The sequence below is a fragment of the Pelobates fuscus genome, chromosome 4, assembly GCF_036172605.1.
Source record: "Pelobates fuscus isolate aPelFus1 chromosome 4, aPelFus1.pri, whole genome shotgun sequence".
NCBI classification, from domain to species: Eukaryota; Metazoa; Chordata; class Amphibia; order Anura; family Pelobatidae; genus Pelobates; species Pelobates fuscus.
The window spans coordinates 115091719-115116900 of NC_086320.1; positions in this window are offsets into that span (position 1 = coordinate 115091719).

Below are 25182 nucleotides of genomic sequence, written 5' to 3' on the forward strand. Positions count from 1 at the left end.
GTGAGGCAGAGACCACACTCACGGCAGGAGGCTGCACTGGATAGCCCACACGCTTCAGAAGTCACTCAGTAGTACACACCCATCAATATGCCCACGGGACAGGCACACCCAAGTGTCATAACCATGGAGGCACCACATACTCCATAACTACTTCACACACGGAACGCGGATACCAGCACCGAATATACGACTCAAACACACAAATAACACAGGTTAAGCGGTTAATGACCCGGATCCAAGTTATTGCTTGTATTTTATAAAATTATATAATTGGTGCAGTCTCACAAGATGCAAGATAAATATGTTGATGCTATATACTGGAAATTCTGACTTGCAATGTACTGTTTTACTGTCATGCAAAGCACCGCAAAAATAAAGAATTAAAAAAAAAAAAAATACAGCAGCGTGTGGACCATTTTTAGCCCAAGGCAGCTCATCTCATCAGGCCTTTTTTAATCGAATGTATCGCCCAGTGTCAGTCCCTTCGGGATCCATCCCTCATTCATCTTAATAAAGGTGAGGTAATCTAGACTTTTTTGACCTAGGCGACTTCTCTTCTCAGTGACAATACCTCCTGCTGCACTGAAGGTCCTTTCTGACAGGACACTTGAAGCGGGGCAGGCCAGAAGTTCTATCGCAAATTGGGATAGCTCAGGCCACAGGTCAAGCCTGCACACCCAGTAGTCAAGGGGTTCATCGCTCCTCAGAGTGTCGATATCTGCAGTTAAGGCGAGGTAGTCTGCTACCTGTCGGTCGAGTCGCTCTCTGAGGGTGGATCCCGAAGGGCTGTGGCGATGCATAGGACTTAAAAAGGTCCGCATTTCCTCCATCAACAACACATCTTTAAAGCATCCTGTCCTTGCCGGCGTGGTCGTGGGAGGAGGAGGATGACTTCCACTCTCCCCCTGTTAGATTCCCGTTGTGCTGTGACATCACCCTTATACGCTGTGTAAAGCATACTTTTTAATTTATTTTGCAAATGCTGCATCCTTTCCGACTTGTTGTAATTCGGTAACATTTCTGCCACTTTCTGCTTATACCGGGGGTCTAGTAGCGTGGACACCCAGTACAGGTCGTTCTCCTTCAGCCTTTTTATACGAGGGTCCCTCAACAGGCAGGACAGCATGAAAGACCCCATTTGCACAAGGTTGGATGCCGAGCTACTCATTTCCCGTTCCTCCTCCTCACTGATGTCATTGAAGGTATGTTCTTCCCCCCAGCCACGTACAACACCACGGGTACCAGATAGGTGACAACGAGCACCCTGGGATGCCTGTTGTGTTTGGTCTTGCTCCTCCTCCTCCTCCTCAAAGCTACATTCCTCCTCTGACTCCTCTTCCTCACAATCCTCTTCCAGCGTTGCCGCAGGTCCAGCAAGCGATGCTGATAAGGCTGTTTCTGGTGGTGATGGTGACCACAACTCTTCCTCTTCCTCTTCATGCTCATCTACAGCCTGATCCAGCACTCTTCGCAGGGCACGCTCCAGGAAGAAAACAAATGGTATGATGTCGCTGATGGTGCCTTCGTTGCGACTGACTAGGTTTGTCACCTCCTCAAAAGGACGCATGAGCCTACAGGCATTGCGCATGAGCAACGTGGCAAAAAAATTCCCAGCTCCCCAGAGGCTGTCCTAGCACCCCGGTCATACAAATATTCATTAACAGCTTTTTCTTGTTGGAGCAGGCGGTCGAACATTAGGAGTGTTGAATTCCAACGTGTAGGGCTGTCGCAAATCAAGCGCCTCACTGGCATGTTGTTTCGCCGCTGGATATCGGCAAAGTGAGCCATGGCCGTGTAGGAACGCCTGAAATGGCCACACACCTTCCTGGCCTGCTTCAGGATGTCCTGTAAGCCTGTGTACTTATGCACAAAGCGTTGTACGATCAGATTACACACATGTGCCATGCACGGCACATGTGTCAACTTGCCCAACTTCAATGCTGCTATCAAATTTTTTACTTTGTCACACACCACTTTGCCGATATCCAGTTGCTGCGGAGTCAGCCACTTTTCCACCTGTGCGTTCAGGGCTGACAGGAATGCTTGTCCAGTGTGACTCTCTGCTTTCAAGCAAGTCAAACCCAAGACGGCGTGACACTGCCGTATCCGGGATGTGGAATAGTACCTGGGGAGCTGGGGGGGTGCCGTTGATGTGGAGCAAGACGCAGCAGCACAAGAGGACTCAGCCGAGGAGGTTATGGAAGAGGTTGGAGTAGGAGGAGTAGAGGAGGTGGCAGCAGGACTGCCTGCAATTCGTGGCGGTGTCACCAACTCCTCTGCAATGCCACGCATTCCTTGCTTGTCAGCCGTCAGCAGGTTTACCCAATGCGCAGTGTAGGTGATATACCTGCCCTGACCATGCTTTGCAGACCAGGTATCAGTGGTCAGATGGACCCTTGCCCCAACACTGTGTGCCAGACATGCCATGACTTCCTTTTGCACAATCGAGTACAAGTTGGGGATTGCCTTTTGTGAAAAGAAATTCCGGCCGGGTACCTTCCACTGCGGTGTCCCAATAGCTACAAAGTTTTTGAACGCCTCAGACTCAACCAGATTGTATGGTAAAAGCTGGCGGGCTAATAGTTCGGACAAGCCAGCTGTCAGACGCTGGGCAAGGGGGTGACTTGGTGACATTGGCTTCTTACGCTCAAACATGTCCTTGACAGACACATGACTGTGGGCAGATGAGCGGGAACTGCTCAAGGCGGGAGACGGAGTGGCGGATGGTTGAGAGGGGGCAAGAAGGACAGCAGTGGTTGACGTGGCTGAAGATGCTGGACCAGGAGGAGGATGGCGGCTTAGAGTAGGCGAGCTGCTTGTACTCATGTGTTGATCCCATAGGCGGTTGTGATGTGAGATCATGTGCCTACGCAAAGCAGTTGTACCTAGGTGGGTGTTGGACCTCCCACGACTCAGTTTCCTTTGGCACAGGTTGCAAATGGCATCGCTGTTGTCAGAGGCAGACACACAAAAAAAATGCCACACTGCTGAGCTCCGCAATGACGGCATTCTGGTGGTGGACACAGCATGCGTTGATTGGCGTGCTGTCGGGCTGACCCCGGGTGCCGATGCATGCTGTCTGACTGTGCCACTAGCTCCTTGCGAAGACCCCCCCTGCTTCCAACTCATCTCCTCCTCCTCCTCTCTGTCTCCCCATCTGAACTTTCACCCTGTTCTTCTTCTTGCCGAGCGGGCACCCACGTGACATCCATGGACGCATCGTCATCATCAACCGCTTCGCTTGTATCTGACAACTCAGAAAAGGAAGCAGCAGCGGGTACAACATCATCATCATCACACCGTACCTACATGTGTTTAATGCTGCCTGCCTGAGACATATCCCTGTTATCTACATCCTCTAGCAATAATGGTTGCTCACACACGCTGAAGGAAGGCCTGACAGAGCCGCTTGAAGGACACTGACCGGCTGCTATTAGCTTACACTGGAAACCTTTTTTCTTTGTAAAAGCACGCTAAAGAGACACCAGATATGATTGGCAACTGTCAAAGCACGCTGGCACAGGTCTGCAGAGCACACGCTGAAGGAGGCCTGACACCCAGACGCTTGCAGACAACTAACTGCTCTTCTATTACAGTGAAAAAAAATATTTATTTTAAATCTAAAGCTTAAGCTATTGTAAAAACAGATATGAGTGGTGGCACTGGGCAAGAGGGCACAGTATCCACTGTGAACCTCACACAGAAGCTGGCAGGCAGGCAACTGCTCTTCTATTACAGTGGAAACAAAATTTTGGTTTTAAAAGCATGCTATAGAGACACCAGATATGAGTGGCAACTGTCAAAGTACGCTGGCAGGGTTGTGCAGGGCACACGCTGAAGGAAGGCCTGACAGAGCCGCTTGAAGGACACTGACTGGCTGCTATTAGCTTACACTGGAAACCTTTTTTCTTTGTAAAAGCACGCTAAAGAGACACCAGATATGATTGGCAACTGTCAAAGCACGCTGGCAGTGTTGTGCAGGGCACACGCTGAAGGAAGGCCTGAAAGAGCCGCTTGAAGGACACTGACTGGCTGCTATTAGCTTACACTGGAAACCTTTTTTCTTTGTAAAAGCACGCTAAAGAGACACCAGATAGGATTGGCAACTGTCAAAGCACGCTGGCAGTGTTGTGCAGGGCACACGCTGAAGGAAGGCCTGACAGAGCCGCTTGAAGGACACTGACTGGCTGCTATTAGCTTACACTGGAAACCTTTTTTCTTTGTAAAAGCACTCTATAGAGACACCAGATATGAGTGGCAACTGTCAAAGTACGCTGGCAGGGTTGTGCAGGGCACACGCTGAAGGAAGGCCTGACAGAGCCGCTTGAAGGACACTGACTGGCTGCTATTAGCTTACACTGGAAACCTTTTTTCTTTGTAAAAGCACGCTAAAGAGACACCAGATATGATTGGCAACTGTCAAAGCATGCTGGCACAGGTCTGCAGAGCACACGCTGAAGGAGGCCTGACACCCAGACGCTTGTAGACAACTAACTGCTCTTCTATTACAGTGAAAAAAAAATATTTCTTTTAAATCTAAAGCTTAAGCTATTGTAAAAACAGATACGAGTGGTGGCACTGGGCAAGAGGGCACAGTATCCACTGTGAAACTCACACAGAAGCTGGCAGGCAGGCAACTGCTCTTCTATTACAGTGAAAAAAATATTTCTTTTAAATCTAAAGCTTAACCTATTGTAAAAACAGATATGAGTGGTGGCACTGGGCAAGTGGGCACAGTATCCAATGGGAACCTCACACAGAAGCTGGCAGGCAGGCAACTGCTCTTCTATTACAGTGAAAAATTATTTCTTTTAAATCTAAAGCTTAAGCTATTGTAAAAACAGATGTGAGTGGTGGCACTGACTGTGCAAATGGGCAAGGCATCCAGCCTGACACAGAAGCTGGCAGGCAGGCAACTGCTCTTCTATTACAGTGAAAAAAAAAAATTCTTTTAAATCTAAAGCTTAACCTATTGTAAAAACAGATATGAGTGGAGGCACTGGGCAAGTGGGCACAGTATCCAATGTGAACCTCACACAGAAGCTGGCAGGCAGGCAACTGCAATTACATTACACAGAAAAAAAAAAAAAAGCAGCCTGATGTTCTAGCCCTAAAAAGGGCTTTTTGGGGTGCTGTCCTTACAGCAGAGATCAGATGAGTCCTTCAGGATTGTAGTGGACACTGAATACCCTAGCCTAGCTATCAATTTCCCTATCTAATCAGCAGCAGCTAAACTTTCCCTCCTCTCACTAAGCATGCAGCTTCAGAATGCTGCGAACGCGGCGAACGCCGTGGCGAACGCGAACACGCTAAGTTCGCCGGGAACTGTTTGCCGGCGGACAGTTCGGTACATCACTATTTAGGAATGTTAGGTGATTTATGCCCTTTATGGATTAAAACCAGACTCTGCATCAACTATGTCATTTTCCATGGGACTTTTGCCATGGATCCCCCTCCAGCATGCCACAGTCCAGGTGTTAGTCCCCTTGAAACAACTTTTCCATCACTATTGTGGTCAGAAAGAGTCCCTGTGGGTTTTAAAATTTGCCTGCCTATTGAAGTCTATGGCGATTCGCCCGTTCGCAAACATTTGCGGAAGTTCGCATTCGCCGTTCGCGAAAGGAAAATTTTATGTTCGCGACATCACTATTTCTGACAAATCAAACCACATACATCTGTGTATAATGAGGAATGTGTGGACCTAAAACCCTATACATGCCGGAAAATGCTTTGCTGAGGCAAACTCTTTCTTAAAGGTATAGTCTTAAAGATCTTTATTACCAAAAGGGGATAAGCTTTTAATGCCGGAAAATGCTTTGCTGAACTCTCTCTTAAAGATCTTTATTACCAAAAGGGGATATACTCCAAATCCAATTGATATTTTTTGCTTTGTGAACAATAACAATCAGTTACAGATAACATCATTAATAAAAAAATATTTCTATTTAGTGATTAACATTCAATTTTAAGTATTAGATAATCATTATTGGTAACACAATATGTTGGAATCTCAGAATAGACCACTATAATATGGGGGAAATACAGAGAAAAATAATAGTATCAATCTAATAAATATCACTTAAAGTTAAATTCCTTATTGATTATATTAAAGGGAGTGTATGTTTCAATAAGTGTACCCACAATAATTCTAAAAAATTAGATCTTTGATTTAATGGGAATGGTGTGTAAGGTGCTGAAATCCCCCAAATAAATACATAGATTGTGCCACCCACCCAAATTTCATTCATTATAGAGGATCCCAAGATCTAAAAAATAATGTATTATTTTCATGGGGTGAATGATTGAATATTGATGTCACAATTAGTGTTAACATTAGTTTTTTGCAATTTTCACACACAAACGAATATGAACACTAACTTTGGCCAGTGTTTGTGACTAAGTGGCTACTAAAAAAAGACTGAACATACCCCATTTGTAATACCTTGGGTTGTCTCCTTTTGCAAATGGTATGCCATCATGGGGTAATTCTCATTCCTGTGCTACCATTTGGTCTCAAAGGCAACATAACCAGTCTAGCAAATTTCAGTTTTTAAACTGAAAAATGTAATGTGCTATATTTGACCCTGTAAATTTCCAAAAACACCATAAAACCTGTACATTTAGAGAACTGTTTCATTTGTGGGTCATCGCCAAATACAAATATGTGTACTTTATTGCAGTAACAGCTCACATTATTATGCTATTCACAATTTAAATGCCATAAAAAACTACAAAAATAACATTTCCTAATTTCTAAAAAAAAATTATAAATATTTTATTCATATTAAATTATTTTTCATTTATAAATATTTGATAAGACATGAAAGCTATGTTTCTCCTGAACAAAATTATATATAATAAGTGTGGGTGCATTTAATAGGGTAGAGTTCATTTTTTGATTGAACAGACATATAGCACAAATTCAAAGTTTTGTTTACGTTGTGATCACAACTTGAACAACTGCTTCAGTCCTTTAGGGGTTAAATACTCAGTTTTGCTTGTTTGTTTGTTTTTCTATTTTTTTATATAAACTGTTAAACATGGCACCTTATAACTAAAATTAAGGCTCTAAAATATATAATGACCACAAGATAAGACATTTGTAACCCTGTATTTAGAATAAGTGATAGGACCACAAAAACCTGCACAGGTCGATTTCAAAATCAAAGTGTGTTTTTTTTTTCTCTCTGTATGATGGTTATACGAAATGTCAAGCATGACACTTTAAAATTAGAATTCTAACTTTCAAATATATAAAGGTCACAAGATAACTTTAGTACTGTATTTAGAATTGTAGTATTTTTTTTTCTCTTTTTACATTCTCTCTCTTGTTCCGACTTTCCTCTATATTTTGGAGGATCGTCGAGATGAGATAGAGAAGGAAATAATAGTGCAGTCATGTAATTTTTCCGTTTGAAGCACTTCCAATTTTGCAGCAAACTTGAATAAAATTCCCTCTTGACCCGAAAATGGCAATCAGATTTATCCTTGGGTCAAGAAGCTATTACCCTACAGTTGAAAAGTGATGTCATGGAATATTATGTTTTTGCAAGTATGCATCTAGTTTTTGTTTAAACATCTGTACAGATTCTGATAAAACTACTTCTTCAGGCAAGGAATTCCACATCCTTACTGTTCTTACTGTAAAAAAAAAACAACCATTCCATTGACTTAGACTAAATCTTCTTTCTTCCAGTTAAAACATATGACCTCGTGTCCTATGAATAGTCCTGTTTGTGAATAGATTTCCACACAATGGTTTGTATTGGCCCTGGATATATTTGTATAATGTTATCATATCCCCTCTGAGGTGACATTTTTCCAAACTAAAGAGGTTTAAATTTGTTAACCTTTCTTCATATCATTATGTTCCATTCCTATTATTAATACGGTAGCGCGCTTCTGCACTTTTTATAGTGCCATAATATCATTCTTCAGAACAAAATTATATTCTCATCCCGAGAATTATTGCCCTTTTTCATGCACGACAATACCTTACTGTCCTTAGCCACTGCTGTTTGACATTGCACATTGTTGCATAGTTTGTTGACTATAACAATTCCCAAACCCTTCTCATGTGTTGGTATCCCTAGTTCGCTTCCATTGAGGGTATAAGTTGCTTGTGCATTCTTTATGCATTTTTCTGCATTAAATTTCATCTGCCATTTGAGTGCCCAGTTCCCCCGTTTATCTAAATCCCTCTGCAGCAAAGTAATATCTTGCTCACATTGTATTACTCTACAGAGTTTTATGTCATCTATGCTGGTGAGATACCTCAGTGGGCTAATGCATCATCAGTAGAATCTGTTCAACCCCTGGGTTGCAGGTACATAATCCCAGCAGCGTTGACTCAGTTCTTCATACTTCCAAAGTAGATAAAATGAGTACCATTAAATTGAGTAATAGTAATGACCCATGGATGTTGGGCTAAGGTAACATCTCCAAGACGTACTTGAAAACCAGAGTAATCTGAATGTACCTTTCCTGGTTAAATACTTTCTTCTTATTATTATTATTATTATTATCTGCAAACAAAGAAACATGACTTTCAATGCTTGTTTCAAGATAATTTATAAACATGTTAAATAGAAGAGGTCCTGGAACAGCTTGAAAATTTACCATTAATAACAACTCTCTGTACTCTATTTTTAAGCCAATGTTCTACCCAAGAATACAAATTTTCATCTATACCAATTTCTTTGAGTTTGAACACTAATCTATTGTATGGAACTGTATTAAATGCCTTGGCAAAATCCAAATAGATCACATCCACTGAAACACCCCTGGTCTATACTTCTACTTACTTCTTCATAGAATGCAATCAAGTTAGTTTGACATGGTCTGTATTTCATAAAGCCATGCTGATTATTGCTGACAACCAAGTTCTTCTCAAGGAATTCCTGAATGTTATCCCTTAATAACCTTTCAAATACTTTCCCAGCAAAAGACATTAAGCTCACAGGTCTATAATTTCCAGGCAATGATTTTAAACCCTTTCTGAATATAGGAACCCCATCTGCCTTCCTCCAATCCCCCGGACACTTTCTGAAAGAAAAGAATCTTGAAAGATTAAAAACAGAGGTTCACTAATTTTCACGCTTAGTTCCTTAAGTACTCGTGCATGAATACAGTCATGCCCTGGAGCTTTGTTTATATTAACTTTATTTAGTTGCTGCAGCACCTTGTTTTACAATTTTTCTGCAAGTTTATTGCAGCAATCAATTTCCATAGATTTTTCCTTAATTTATACTGAGGAGGAATAGTTATTTAAAATGTCTGCCCTTTCCTGGTCTTCATTAACTAACTCCCCCATCCCAGTTTTTAGTGTACCTACACTTAATTTGTTTATTATTTTTTTTACATAAAAATGCTTTGGGGTTGGTTTTGCTATCTTTGGCTATCACTTTCATATTTTATAGTTTAGTGAATCTAATGCCTTTTGGCAAGCATTATTGGCTTCCTTATATCTTTTATAGGATGCCTATAATTTATCCAATTTAAAAGCTTTGAATACCCTTTTCTTATTTTTAATTTCTTGATTCACTTTCCCATGAAGCCACATTGGTTTCAATTTGTTTCTTTCATATTTATTACCCAATGGTGCATACTGAGAAACGTACATTTCCAATATTTGTTCGAAGATATTCCATTTATCCTTAATGTTCTTTTCACTAAAGAGTTTATGTCAGCCAATGTATTGTAAAAATGCCCTTAACTTATTGAAATTGCCCTTATTGAAATTATATGTTTTAGTATTCTCCATGTGCTTTTGTTTTTTGGGTCTGTGTTTGAATTTAAACACATTCATCTTTGTCTTGGGGTTGACAATGGTGTTCTTTATGTTTAATGCATGAATGTTATGAATGTTATTTTATTTTACTTGTTTGTTTATATAAAAGTTCTTTGTATTTGTTTAGAAACCATGAAGGATTCAAAAATACATAGATTGATAAGTGATATGTTTACAAATGGTTTTGTTCTTTTCATTGAACGATTTGGGTCTTAACTCTCCAACCAAATGTGCAATGTTGATAAATGTATTTAAAAAGGAAAAAATAGATACATGTTTTCTTCAAGAAACACACTGGAAAAAAAAATAAGCGGAAATAGGATACTTATTTAGTTAAATAATATAATTTCGTAATAAATGCCTCTTTGCAAAACTTTAACCCCTTCAAGACGGAGTCAATAGTGCACGTTCTGATCAAAGCAAAACGTAAACAAAAACTGGAATTTGCGCTATATGTCTGATCAACCATAATTCACCGCTGTCACATTAAGTGCACCCACACTTATTATATATCATTTTGTTCAGGAGAAATAGGACTTTAATTTATCAATAACTATTCATATATGGAACATAATTTATTATGAATAAAATTTAATTTTATGAATAAAATTTAAAAAAATGTGAGAAAATAAGATTTGTTTTTACATTTGTATTTCCGTCTGCCATTTTAGCAGTGAATGTCATAATACTGTTTTACTGCACAAAAATGCACATATTTGTAATCAGTGATGTCTCACGAGTACAACAGTACCCCCCATTAACAGGTTTTATGGTGTTTTGGAAAGTTACAGGGTCAAATATAGAACGTTCCATTTTCAAATTGAAATTTGCCAGATTAGTAATGTTACCTTTGAGACGGTGTGGTAGCCCAGGAAAGAGAATTACCCCGATAATGGCATACCATTTGAAAAAGTAGACAAGCCAAGGTATTGAAAGTGGGGTGTGTTTAGTCTTTTTTAGTAGCCACTTAGTCACAAACACTGGCCGAAGTTAGCGTTCATATTTGTTTTTGTGTGAAAAAAGCAAAAAACGAATATTTGGCCAGTGTTTGTGACTAAGTGGCTACTAAGAAAGACTGGACATACCCCACTTGCAATACCTCAGGTTGTCTACTTTTGCAAATGTTATGCCATCATGGGGGTAATTCTCATTCCTGGGCTACCATACGCTCTCAAAGGTAACATAACTAATCTGGAAAATTTCAATGCGAAAAAAATGAAATGCAAGCCTTATATGTGACTCTCTAACTTTCCAAAACACCATAAAACCTGTACATGGGGGGTACTGTTATTCTCGGGAGACTTCACTAAACACAAATATTAGTGTTTTAAAACCGTAAAAAAAATTACAACAATAATATAGTCGATAAAAGTGCAGTTCGTTTGTAAAAAATGCATAAAACGTCACTTTTACTTAAAATATCATTGTTGTAATAAAATTTACCAGTTTGAAACACTAATATTTGAGTTCAGCGAAGTCTCCCGAGTAAAGCAGTACCCCCTATGTACAGATTTTATGGTGTCTTGGAGAGTTACAGGGTCAAATATAGTGCTTGCAAATTAAATTATCTGCACTTTCTCCCTGTGTTGTCAGGCATGTCAATCAAATTTTAATTAATCAAATCACATAATTATGTTAAAAGATTACTTAAATATACATGTAGCATTTTAATATATATACATATATATGTATTTAAATTCTACGTGTATACTAATGTAATCTTTTATGTAATTATATGTATTTATCTATCTATATATATATATATATATATATATATATATATATATATATATATTTGCGGTTATTTGTATTTTAGAATAGTTAGAATAAAATTACATATGGATATATCATTTATATTAAATTTTGTTTCAATATTTAATTTATTTATTTTATTATTTTATTTATTTATTATTTTAATTATACGTATAAATAAGTATAAAAGAAACAAATTAAAACCAATGTGGCTTAGTAGAGAAGTAAAACAAGAGATTAAAAATAAGAAAAGGGCATTTAAAGCATTTAAATCAGACAAATCAGATGCATCTTATAAAAGATATAAGAAAGCAAATAATGCGTGCAAAAAGGCAATTAAACTTGCTAAACTTCAAAATGAAAAAATGATAGCTAAAGAGAGCAAAACCAACCCCAAAGCATTTTTTAAGTACATAAATTCCAAAAAACCTAAAATGAAAGTATAGGTACACTTAAAACTGAAACGGGGGTGTTAGTTAATGAAGACCAAGAAAAGGCAGGAATTCTAAATAACTATTTCTCCTCCGTATATATTAAAGAAGAACCCATGGCAATAGATGTGCAAATGATTGCTACTAAAAACTTGCAGAATAATTGTAATTGGTTAACTCAAGACAATGTGCTGCAGCAACTAAAGAAAGTTAATATAAACAAAGCTCCAGGGCCTGACGGTATCCATCCACGTGTACTTAAGGAACTAAGTGTAGAAATAAGTGAACCTCTGTTTTTAATCTTTCAAGATTCTTTTCTTTCAGGAAGTGTTCCGGAGGATTGGAGGAAGGCAGATGTGGTTCCTATATTCAAAAAGGGTTCAAAATCTTTGCCTGGAAATTATAGACCTGTGAGCTTAACTTCTGTGGCTGGTAAAATATTTGAAAGGTTATTAAGGGATAATATTCAAGAATTCCTTGAGAAGAATATGGTTATCAGCAAAAATCAGCACGGTTTTATGAAGCACAGGTCATGTCAAACTAACTTGATTGCGTTCTACGAAGAAGTAAGTAGAAGTATAGATCAGGGTGTTGCAGTGGATGTGATCTATTTGGATTCCACACAAAAGATTAGTGTTCAAACTCAAGGAAATCGGTCTCGATGAAAATGCTTGTTCTTGGGTAGAACATTGGCTTAAAAACAGAATACAAAGAGTTGTCGTTAATGGTAAATTTTCAAGCTGGACAGAGGTGGCAAGTGGTGTCCCTCAGGGGTCTGTTCTGGGACCCCTTCTATTTAACATTTTTATAAATGATCTTGAAGACAGCATTGAAAGTCATTGAAAGTCATGTTTCAGTGTTTGCAGATGTGTTTGCAGAGTTTGCAGATGACACAAAACTTTGTAAAATAATACAATGTGAGCAAGATATTACTTTGCTGCAGAAGGATTTAGATAGACTGGAGGACTGGGCACTCAAATGGCAGATGAAATTTAATGTTGAAAAATGCAAAGTTATGCACTTCGGCGTAAAGAATACACAAGCAACGTATACCCTTAATGGAAGCGAATTAGGGATAACAACACACGAAAAGGACTTGGGAATTGTTATAGACAACAAACTATGCAACAATGTGCAATGTCAATCAGCAGTGGCCAAGGCCAGTAAGGTATTGTCATGCATGAAAAAGGGCATTCATTCTCGGGACGAGAATATCATTTTGCCTCTCTATAAATCACTGGTAAGACCACATATTGAATATGCTGTGCAATTTTGGGCACCTGTTCTAAAGAAGGATATCATGGCACTAGAAAAAGTGCAGAGGCGGGCTACAAAATTAATAAAAGGAATGGAACATATCAGCTATGAAGAAAGGTTAACAAATTTAAACCTATTTAGTTTAGAAAAACGTCGCCTGAGAGGGGATATGATAACATTATACAAATATATTCGGGGCCAATACAAACCATTGTGTGGAAATCTATTCACAAACCGGACTTTACATAGGACACGAGGTCATGCGTTTAGACTAGAAGAAAGACGATTTCGTCTAAGGCAAAGGAAAGGTTTTTTTACTGTAAGAACAATCAGGATGTGGAATTCTCTGCCTGAAGAAATGGTTTTATCAGAGTCCATACAGATGTTCAAACAGCTACTAGATGCATACTTGCAAAGACAGAATATTCAAGGATATAATCTTTCAATGTAGGGTAATAACTGCTTGATTCAAGGATAAATCTGACTGCCATTCTGGGGTCAAGAAGGAATTTTTTGTCCTAGCTTGTTGCAAAATTGTGCTTCAAACTGGGGTTTTTTTTGTTGTTGTTTTTTTTCCTTTTGGATCAACAGCAAAAAACAGGTGTGAGGAAGGCTGAACTTGATGGACGCAAGTCTCTTTTCAGCTATCTAACTATGTAACTATGTAACTATGTAATATATATATGTAGATCTATTATATATATAATATATCTACATATTATATATATATATATGTAACGTCATTCTAAGTGTATTTTAATACTAATATATATACTTATATTAGTATTAAAATACACTTTGTATGACGTTACATATATATAATATGTATATATATTCTATATATGATATATATACATATATTATATATATATAAAAATACTTTAATTTTTTTTTACACATGTTTAATTTTTTTCTATTCTTCCTACCAGCAGGGGGACTGTCTGACATTTCAGACAGCCCCCTGCTGGCAGATCCATAGCCAGCTATAGGGGGCCATGTGATCGCTCTTTGAGAGCGATCACATGGCCCCCGGGGGCCTCATTTGCCGTGGGTGGGCTGCCTGGCAGCCCACCAGAAGAGGATCGCGGCGGAGGTGAGTACCTCCTGGCTCCTGGGGCTGCAAGACGTTACGGCGTTCCATGCCGCCGCAATGGCTTTAAAGCCCATTTAAAGCACGACGGCCAAACCAACCAAAGTTTAATTCTCAGGACAGCTGTGCTTATGATTTAATGTATAAATACATAAAATAAAATACATAGTGAGAGGGAATTCATTAGACATTGGTATGTATTTGTTCCTGTGACTATAGATAGCTTACTTAGTGGAATTGTTAGGTGTAATGAAAGGGACTAATAAACTATAAGACCCTAATATCTGACTCTTAGAGGAAAACATGTTATGGAAGATGAAATCTTTGTTCTACTTCTTTGGAATTTACCCACGCTGTGTAAAATGACACAGAGCACTCTGATTGGTTAACTTGAAATTCAGCCAATCAGAGTTGCACTGTGTCATTTTACACAGCGTGGGAAAATTCCAAAGAACATTCCCACACTGTGTAAAATGACACAGAGCACTCTGATTGGTGGATTTCAAGCCAACCAATCAAAGTGCTGTGACAGGTAAATGTAGAGATTTACCTGTCAGTCTCTTCTTTACCTGTCAGAGCACTCTGATTGGATGGCTTAAACCCACCAATCAGACTGCTCTTAGCCTAACTGCAGGGCGGGGCAAGGCTTTATAAGCCTTCCCCCGCCCTGCAGAGCTCAGTCTGCGCAGAGCCCTCCATGGGTGAAAATTGTTTTTGTTTTTTTTTGCGCTCGATTAAATTTTTTTTTTAAAGTGCGTCGGTTATTATGGATTTTTATTTGCCATTTTTGGGGGCTGAAAAAGAAGAGTTTAGAAGAAAGAAGACATCAAATGGTAAGTCTATTTTTGTTTTACAGGTATTTAGATAAGGCCCCCCCTCATTATTTTTAGGATGAGGGGGGTAAGTAGGGGTTATTTTTGGGGGGAGGGGGTGACTAGGGGTTTGGGGACCCCTAGTCACCTGGGGGGTTAAAGTTTATTTAGGGCCCCCACCCACCGCTCAGGGGTGGGGGTCAGGGGGAGGACATTAGGTCCCCCCAATTTTTCTTTATGGTCACCACCCACCACTCAGGGGTGGGGGCCGGGGGTGTGAGGACATTAGGTCCCCCCCCTTATTGATATTTAGGGCCCCACCTGCCGCTCAGGGGTGGGGGCCGGGGGGAGGACAATAGGTCCCCCTTATTGATATTTAGGGCCCCCACCCACCGCTCAGGGCACAGGAGGGGGGAATGTTTTTTTTTTTTTAACAGTGAGCAGTCACAGGCTGCTCACTGTTTAATAGACATGCCCCTACTCTAAGTAACCAGCTTATATAGAGGCTGGGTCACTTGCTGCACTGGCCAATCACAGCCATGCCATTAGTAGGCATGACTGTGATGGCTTCTAAGAGCACACGAGTCAAACGCTTGTTGATTGGCTGCCCTGCAGCCTTTCAAACGCGTCATTAAATCGCCGAACACCGAACTCCAACCCGAACATACACTGATATGTCCGTGTTCGGGTCTAGGGTCCAAAAAACATAATGTTTAGTATGAACCCGAACTTTAAAGTCCGGGTTCGCTCAACTTTACTGGTCAACCCTAAAAAAGATCAACTTTTATATTAACTTCAGATTGTGAAAGTCCTTAGATGGATAAACTCATCTGCCATCACCAAAATCAATGATGCAATAAACAATAATATATATATATATTTTTTATTTCTATTGACTTACTTATACTTTTTTCAGGATATGACTTCCTCATGGTTCTTGTTCTTTACATAAGTGTAATAATATGCTGGTAAACAAATTAAATTCTGAGTATTGTCTTTGCATATGTACTTGTTGTAATTGTGTTTTAAAAATTTAATAAAGATGATTAAAAAAAAAAGAAAAATAGAATAGTGAAATGCATACAGAAAAGAAAAAGGATAAACAATTCTGTCAAGAAAATATGTGGGGGGGGCGTGGCCAAGACACTGAAGGGAGCAGACGCATGTCGGACAAGCTCCCGATACACAAACAGCAAAGATACGCTTACAGGCGACTTCTTACCCTCACACCACTGAGGACCGAGCCCAACAACACCCGAGATGGGCAAGAAGACTAAAAAACTCAGAACCCTTGCGGGGGAAGGCTCCAGACGCATCTGCCACATGTTGCAGCAACCACGGCCTAGGCCCAAAATGGCATCGCCAGCGGACTCAACCTGTCCATCCTTCGAAGAAGAAATTCTCAATGCCCCAGACGAAATCCCGAGGTCAGTGGGCTCCAAAATGTCCTCTAAGAAGGAAGACCTGCAAGCCCCAGGAACCAAGGGTGATATTCAAGCCCTGATGAACAACATCAGAGCCTTCTTTAACGCAGACCTAGATGTCCTCAGAGAGGACATTTCCATGGTCACGGCCAGAGTGCAAAAGGCAGAGCAGATCCTGCAACTCCAGACTGCACAACACGCTGTCCAACTTCAAATAGAGGCGATGGAAGATACGAGAAGGCGCACAAACCTCAAAATTAGAGGCATAGCAGAGACAGTCAACGTCCAAGAACTGCCACACTTCCTACGCCGCCTACTCGCAGCCATATTGCGACACCGGGCAGCCAAAAACATACAATTAGATGGCTGCTATAGACTGGCCACATCAGCCAGAGCCCCGGCTGGGGTACCTCGAGACGTGATGGTACGTTTCCTTATGCTCCGAAACAAGTTGGCGGTCCAACGAGAGACTAGGAACAATGCACCTTACCTCTTCGAGGAGATGCAGCTCCATTTCCTGCAGGACTTATGCCGCTCCACCCTTACCTGGAGAAGGTCCCTCCAACGTGTTATGCAAGCCCTGAGATCGGCAGGAATTGCCTACAAATGGGGGCCCCTACGAACCCTGATAGCCATGAAGGACAGCCACAACTACACTATCTCCTCGGCGGACGACACAGCGGCTTTCCTGCAAAAGCTGGGGATAATCCGGCCTGAGACAACCAATTTGGGACAAACAGACACTTGGGACGTTTCCACAATTGCTCCGTTTATCCCACGAGCTGGGACCGACACAGGCTAAATCCGCAGGGGACACTGGGTGGTGAGCAAGTCACAGACAGAGACCCGCATAGCTGTATTCTCTAGTTGCCCATATGTTTAGTTTGGCATTGAACCCTCCCGCTTAACAGTTTGCTCCCGACGGCATTAAGCTGACCTCTATGATACCTTAGCCGGCGGCACCCCCCCCCTGCTCAGGGGTTACTGAGCGTCACCCTACGACATATAGAGCAGTCACAATTACCACTTTGACCAGGATAGACCATAATCGCACCAATACCAACACGGGTACCTCTACACACAGGTACTCCTCAACCATTTTTAAACATTGCCTACCCTCTGCATATCTAGGCCTTAAAAGTCCCTAAGATAACAATTAGCCAGCGTACCCCCACAATGTTCCCATTATCGAACACTAGCAACCCACGTACGGCACATGCTACAGCCCTGTGGTGCCAGCAACGGCGTGCCTCCTATATATATTTCCAGATTATACTCTGTTGACATACTTAACCCCTAAAAGTCCTCACACCTTAAGCTAGCACCCTCTATAATCTGCACTTGATATCTTACACTCAGGGGTAAATGGCGTATATAAGATTTAACCGTGCAACATCTTGTGTTTTACCAACATATGTACGCATTGCATGCTCTTAGATTTCTATATCACCAGCATATGTTCTTTCGTTTCTCAGTAAATGTCTTTATAGACAGGTTTTAACAGCACGGATACTTCTTTACTGTTCATAACACTGCATGTCATCAACATGTATAATCCTTATAAGCTCTTAAGTTAAGTATCATCAGCAACTGTATTCCTTAAATGTTTTTATAGCTCGGCTTTATCAGCATACATACTCCTTATTTGTACTTATTTGTACTTAAACGACTGTACCGACAGCAATGTGCACCTTATGTGTCCGAAATATACCACACCTTAAGCTTATGCCAGCCTCAACTGTTCTCACAAAACCATGTGTTGGAAGCGTATATATTCCTCAAATGCTTTACAAGATATGTCATGTCAGCATGCATAATCCTTTTTATGATTCCTTTAAAAAAAATGGTGCAGCTCTATATAATGTGTTACTGGAACTTTAATTGATTTGTCTTGATGTGATATTTATAACATGTTGTTGCAAAATCTGAGGCTCCTTGCACCTCAAAAATAAAGAATAAATAAAAAAAATATGTGGGTATGCAAGAACACCAGCAAAACAAATCAAGTCTGTTGTTCATATGTATGTTCATATATATTGAACATTGTATAAACAAAAATAAATATAGCATCCTAGGGTACCAAGCACAGGCACCCTGATCCTCGATCATATAATCAAATGACCAGTGACTGAATGTGTAAATATGATCCTGTCCCTCCCTAAACAGTCTGCGGCCTTTGGTGAAATGGTTAACATAGCCATGCTTTGGTTTGAATATTTGTTATTGTTGTTGATTTTAAGGTCCCTGAGGAAGTTCCAAGTCTGGGACAAAATGCATAGGACCATCTATTGCTATTTTTGTAGCATTATATAGGTGTCTATTTGCCTTTTTAATTTTTAATAAAGCTGCTGATTTTTTTTACTTTCATCAATTCATAGCGGCACATACAGATTGAAAAGAGGGATTTACAGCCCCTAACAACATCAGGGGAGGCACCCTTGAGTGCATGATATATTTTCATCTTGTGAGTGCATTCATTTACAGAGCACACTTCTCATTTAAAATTGTATTACATTATATTTTGTTTATGTTCTTTTTTTTTTTAGATTTAGCAGCCGTATCACATATGTTTTTCTTGTTTCTACGTTGGTTAATTTAAGATGATCACCTGGGACGTGATCTTTGGGAGGCTGTCCCCTTTGATTCAATAGATAAGTATAATAGATAAGTATATACACTTGTTATCCACATCACATTCACATTGTGGTGTTAGTTTGCTTTGTTTGCATTTCTGTTGTACCCAGCAGTATAGATCAGCATGTTGTAGTGGATGTGATCTACTTGGATTTTGCCCAGGCATTTGATACAGTTCCTCAGAATAGGTTAATGTGTTCAAACTAAAAGAAATTTGTTCAGACAAAACTTCTTGTTCTTGTGTAGAACAATAACTTAAAATACAGCACAGAGAGTTGTCATAAATGGTACATTTTCAAACTGGACAAAAGTGGTAAGTGGTGTGCCTCAGAGTTCTGTGTTGTGGGACCCCTTCTATTTAACATATTAATAAATGATCTTAAAAGAGGCATTGAAAGCCATGTTTCAGTGTTTGCACTGTAAAAGTGTACAATGTGAGCAGGATATAGCTTTGCTGCAGAGGGATTTTGATAGATTGGGGGACTGGGCACTCAAATGTGCAGAGACGAGCTACAAAATTAATAAAAGGAATGGAGCATTATAGTTATGGAAAGAGGTTAACAAATTTAAATCTATTTAGTTAAAAAAACAGAGCCTCAGAGGTGGTATGATAGCATTATATAAATATATTCAGGTCCCATACTAACCATTGTCCAGAAATATATATTTATAAATAGGACAAGAGGTCACACATTTAGATTGGAAGAAAGGAGATTTATTCTAAGGCAAAGGAGAAAAAAACTCTCTTATTCGCCTGGGCTTTATTCGCCTGGGCTTTATCAATTGCTGTGAATATCTTCACGTAGGACCCCAGGTCCTTGACAAAGATGTCCCCAAACAGCATTCCCTCAGCTGCAGGACTGGGCTCTGATATGGCCATATTCACCAGCTTAGGGTCGCTCTTTAAGAGTATCGCCTGTGACGAAGTGCCCTTCCCCACTTGGTCCTGGAGAGGCCTGCTTGCCAGCCTCCTCCCCTGTGACTATGACTCTTTGATGTATTTGGCTTTAAAGCCCCTATTCTACATTCAGACCGACTATTTATGTAGGTTGCTTTATGTCTCTTATGTTTTAGTCACCCTGTACCCATTATAGGTGCAGGGTGTGTGAAATGTAATTGTTTATAGTGTGTGTGTGTACTGTGAAATGTATTGCCTGCTCTCCTGTACTGCTGAGGTTTGCTACCAACTAGGTGGATTTGCCTATGGAGCTTGTCTAGTACCCTCTGTTGGTAGCAACAGCAATATGCACTACCCGAATAGCAAGACTGGTTCATTTGCATATTCGGGTAGATTTGCATATTGCTAATTCTGCAGGCACGTGAGATATTTTCTGTTAAATATTGTCTCCCCCACCCCTTTAAAAATATGCCATTGTGGTATAATAAGTCACTGTATGTTGCCTGCTATGATTTGACTGTTTGTAATTTTATTGAGCTTTCACAGAAATGTTAATGTAATGACCATATGGGCTAGTCCCAAGTAAAATAACGTTTTAGACAGTTCTTCTTGATCCCTCAAAACGTAGCCTTGTCTCGTTATTGGAGAGAGCTGTTATAATCACACTGGGGATTGCTATGCTCTGCATACTCCCCTGAGCTTGAATCACTTAGCTCTTTTAAGAGCTGTTCCTGTTACGCTCTCCTTGGAGGAAAGGTCTTCCCCACACAGCTCTGGATGCTGGAGGTTCATACAGGGTGGAAGGAAGAGGTCTTTCCCACACGGTCCTGGAAGACAGAAGCTGATCCAGGGTGGAAGGAAGACGGCGAGAAGCTACGGCGTCTGCGGTGGTTGTGGTCCTCGGCGCAAGCTAGGAAGCATCCATCAACGAAGTGCGTGGAGCTCTGTTACATCGCCTTCTGGCGTTCTGCTGACATAGCCGTATTGGTGTTACCAAGAAGGTAGATAGCCTGCTGTACCCAGCCGATGGTGACGTCTAGGTCCAACTCTGACTCACCCACCTTAGCGGAATCTAGCAGCTTATAGACATTTGACAAGGGCCCTAACAGGTCTATGATCTTATTCTAACAACCATTAGCGAGAAGTCAAGACCCTTCCTGGGCTTCCAGCCTGACTTATTCAGGAATTGGGCAATTTGAGGGTCCACCTGAGGGGTCTTACAGGCTGAGCCGGGGACTGAAGGCCTGGGACACTTCGCACACAGTTTTCTGTGCCTATCTTTAGAGAGGGGGGTGCGCATACGATGAGCTATAAACTGAGCGATGTGGTCAGAGCGTTCCCACTGAGCCGACCGGGGGTGATGCAGATCATCTGGATCGAACAGGGGTTTACCCTGAGGATCCAGAAGCATCGCGCCCCCACCCGATGACCGAGTGCAAATACCCAGGCCGAAGTGGCGGCCCCAGGAAGGGTTGCTGTGGTAGGGGAAGTATCCTCCTCAGTATCAGCCTCATCATAAGAGGCATACTCCATAGCCTCAGTGTCACCCTCCTCACTCCAGTCGGTGTCCAAACTCTCCTCTCAGGACCTAGCCTGTTTCCATGATCTGGCCGTTTTTTGCCTGGACAGGGGCTCTTTTGCGCGTTGGGATTGTGCCTCAAGCGAGTCCATCATGGCAGGCAGTACCTGCATTGAGGAGTGGGAGGTGAGGTGTTTCGCCCTTGCTGAAGCCTTATGGGCCCCGGGTATGGCAGGGGCAGAAAGGGGACCCGGTACCCAGTAGGGCAGGGGCAGCCACAGAGGGCAGCAACAGGGCCTGCGCCAACATTTGGGACTGCGATAAAGGCTCTGTGGACAGAAGATGCCATGGTGGAGTCCAGCAGGATCTGAAACTCCTCAGATGCCATATTTTCCTCACCCTGTACTTGTGGGAAATTAGTAATGTTGCCCTCAGGCCTATCACCCTTAGCCTGCATGATATAAGAGGATAATACAGTTAAATGTCAAGTGAGAAGGGAAGGGTTTAATAACCTACAAGAGAAAAGTAATAATTAGGCAAAACTACAGTAAACCTGTCAGGTGGTGTGTCCAGAGGACCCAGAAGCTGGCAGGACTAAGCAAGAGGTGTCACTGGGTGAGAGTAGAGTAACATATGGCAAAGTTACATCCCCAAAATGGCCACCGTGAGAGAGGAATAATGAGCAGTGGCCAGTGAGCAAAGAGGGCGGCCACGTGGATGGAACGAGGCTGCCGCAGGTAACTTGCCTGACTGGCCGATGCCGGGTAGGGAGCATTGGGCAGCCTGGCAAGAGGCCACCCACTCTACAAAAAGGGTGGAGGGAGGGATACCAGAACCACTGGTGGGGAAGCCGGGCTACCAAGCCGGGCTACCAAGTGGGGAAGCCGGGATACCAACATGCAACATTAAGACATGTGTGAGTACTTATGTGGTCTGAGGGAGCAGCAAATAAAGAGGGGGATCGCAAGCCTTTTATAGTCACTTCCTCTGTTATGTGATTGGTTGCTTGAGATACTATACAGTTTGTTCTCATTTTGATATATTTAGATCCCTCTCTATGTTTGCTGCTGAGGAAATTAAAGAAAGGGTTATGCATACTAGTAGCCTCAGTGTCTTTAATAAAATTAGACTATATTAATCATACCACTCTGCAAACTTAAATAAATACCAAGTCGTTTCTGATTTAATAAAAACATTTTACATTTTCTTCTAAGGTTAAACATTATTTATTATTGTAGTTGTTATTGTAATCATATCATCTTTTAACCATAATGATTGAATTATGTAAAGATACATTGTTATAATCAGATAATCTGGCCACTGCTTGGTTTTAATCTACAAGTAAATGTCCAGTAAATATAAAGGAATCTGCATTGTTTATCTATTTCCTTTTTCTGCAAGGCACAGGCATTAATGTACATTCATCTGGATAATCAGCTGGTATGCTCTTATACGTTATGTCCAACAGATACTGTTTGTAGGCCAGACCGCAGCTGCATATGGCATTTAAACAATATTTTTCAATTATATTTTAGTTAATTATAGTATCTGTATTATATTACACAGAGGCGGCTCTCTAATTAGGCGGCTTAGGCGGCCGCCTAAGGCCTTGCGCTGGCTGGGGCATCGCGGCCGCCTAAACCACCTGTGGGCAGACTGTTTCAGGTCCTTGGTCAGGGGGCCCGGCGGCTTGCCCAATATGCCGCCGGGTGCGAGGCCCCTCCTGGCTGCCCGACCAGCCATCAGACACTGGTCTGCAGCTCCGCAGTGAGCAGAGCTGCAGACCGGAAATGCAGACCGGAAATGATGGCCACCGGACCACCAGGGAGCCCAATGGACCACCAGGTTTGTTGTCTCCCCCCCTCTCCCCATCAGGCCCCCTCCCTCAGCATCACCCCCTCACTATCACCCCCCAACTATCACCCCCTCTTTAGCATCAACCCCCTAAATATCACCCCTCCTCAGCATCACCCTCCACTATCACCACCCTCAGCATCACCCCCGCTCACTATCACCCCCCCTCACCACCCTCAGCATTACCCCTTCACTATCACCCCCCACCTCCCTCAGCATTAACCCCCACATCACTCCCTCAGCATTACCCCCCTCACCATCACTCCCTCCCTCAGCATCACCACCCTCAGCATTACCCCCTCAGCATTACCCCCTCACCATCACCCCCTTCCTCAGCATAACCACCCCCCCACCATAACCACACCCTCCCTCTCACATCCACTCCCTCCCTCTCACATCCACCCCCTCCCTCACATGCGCCCCCTCCCTCACATCCACCCCCTCCCTCACCCTCAACCCACTTCATCCTCACATCACCGACCCTCACCATCAACCCCCCTCCCTCAACATCAACTTCCTGTCACCGTCACCCTCTGTCACCATCATCCCCTCTCCCATTCACCATCACCCCCAGTCACCATCACCCGCCTCTCCCACTCACCATCACCCCCTCTCACCATCCCCCGCCTCTCCCACTCACCATCAACCCCTCTCACCATCACCCGCATCTCCCTCTCAAAACCCGCCTCTCCATCTCATCACCTTCCTCTCCCACTCATCATCACCCGCCTTTCCCTCTCATCATCACTCGCCTTTCCCTCTCACCATCACCCCCTCTACCTCTCACCATCACCCCCTCTCCCTCTCCCTCTCACCATCAACCCCTCTCCCATTCACCATCACCCCCTGTCACCATCACCCTCCTCTCCCACTCACCATCACCCCCTCTTACCATCACCCACCTCTCCCACTCACCATCACCCCCTCTCACCATCACCCGCCTCTCCCTCTCATCACCCACCTCTCCCTCTCATCATCACCCGCCTCTCCCTCTTATCATCACTCGCCTCTCCCACTCACCATCACCCCCTCTCACGATCCCCGCCTCTCCCACTCACCATCAACCCCTCTCACCATCACCCGCATCTCCCTCTCAAAACCCGCCTCTCCATCTCATCATCACCCGCCTTTCCCTCTCATCATCACTCGCTTCTCCCTCTCACCATCACCCCCTCTACCTCTCACCATCACCCCCTCTCCCTCTCACCATCACCCTCCTCTACCACTCACCATCACCCCCTCTTACCATCACCCGCCTCTCCCACTCACCATCACCCCCATCTCACCATCACCCGCTTCTCCCTCTCATCACCCACCTCTCCCTCTCATCATCACCCGCCTCTCCCTCTCATCATCACCCGCCTCTCCCTCTCATCATCACCCGCCTTTCCCTCTCATCATCACTCGCTTCTCCCTCTCACCATCACCCCCTCTACCTCTCACCATCACCCCCTCTCCCTCTCACCATCACCCTCCTCTCCCACTCACCATCACCCCCTCTTACCATCACCCGCCTCTCCCACTCACCATCACCCCCTCTCACCATCACCCGCTTCTCCCTCTCATCACCCACCTCTCCCTCTCATCATCACCCGCCTCTCCCTCTCATCATCACCCGCCTCTACCTCTCACCATCATCCCCTCACCCTCTCACCATCATCACCCTCCCTCTCATCATCACACCCCCATACACACAACACACTTCAAGCAGCTACCCCATA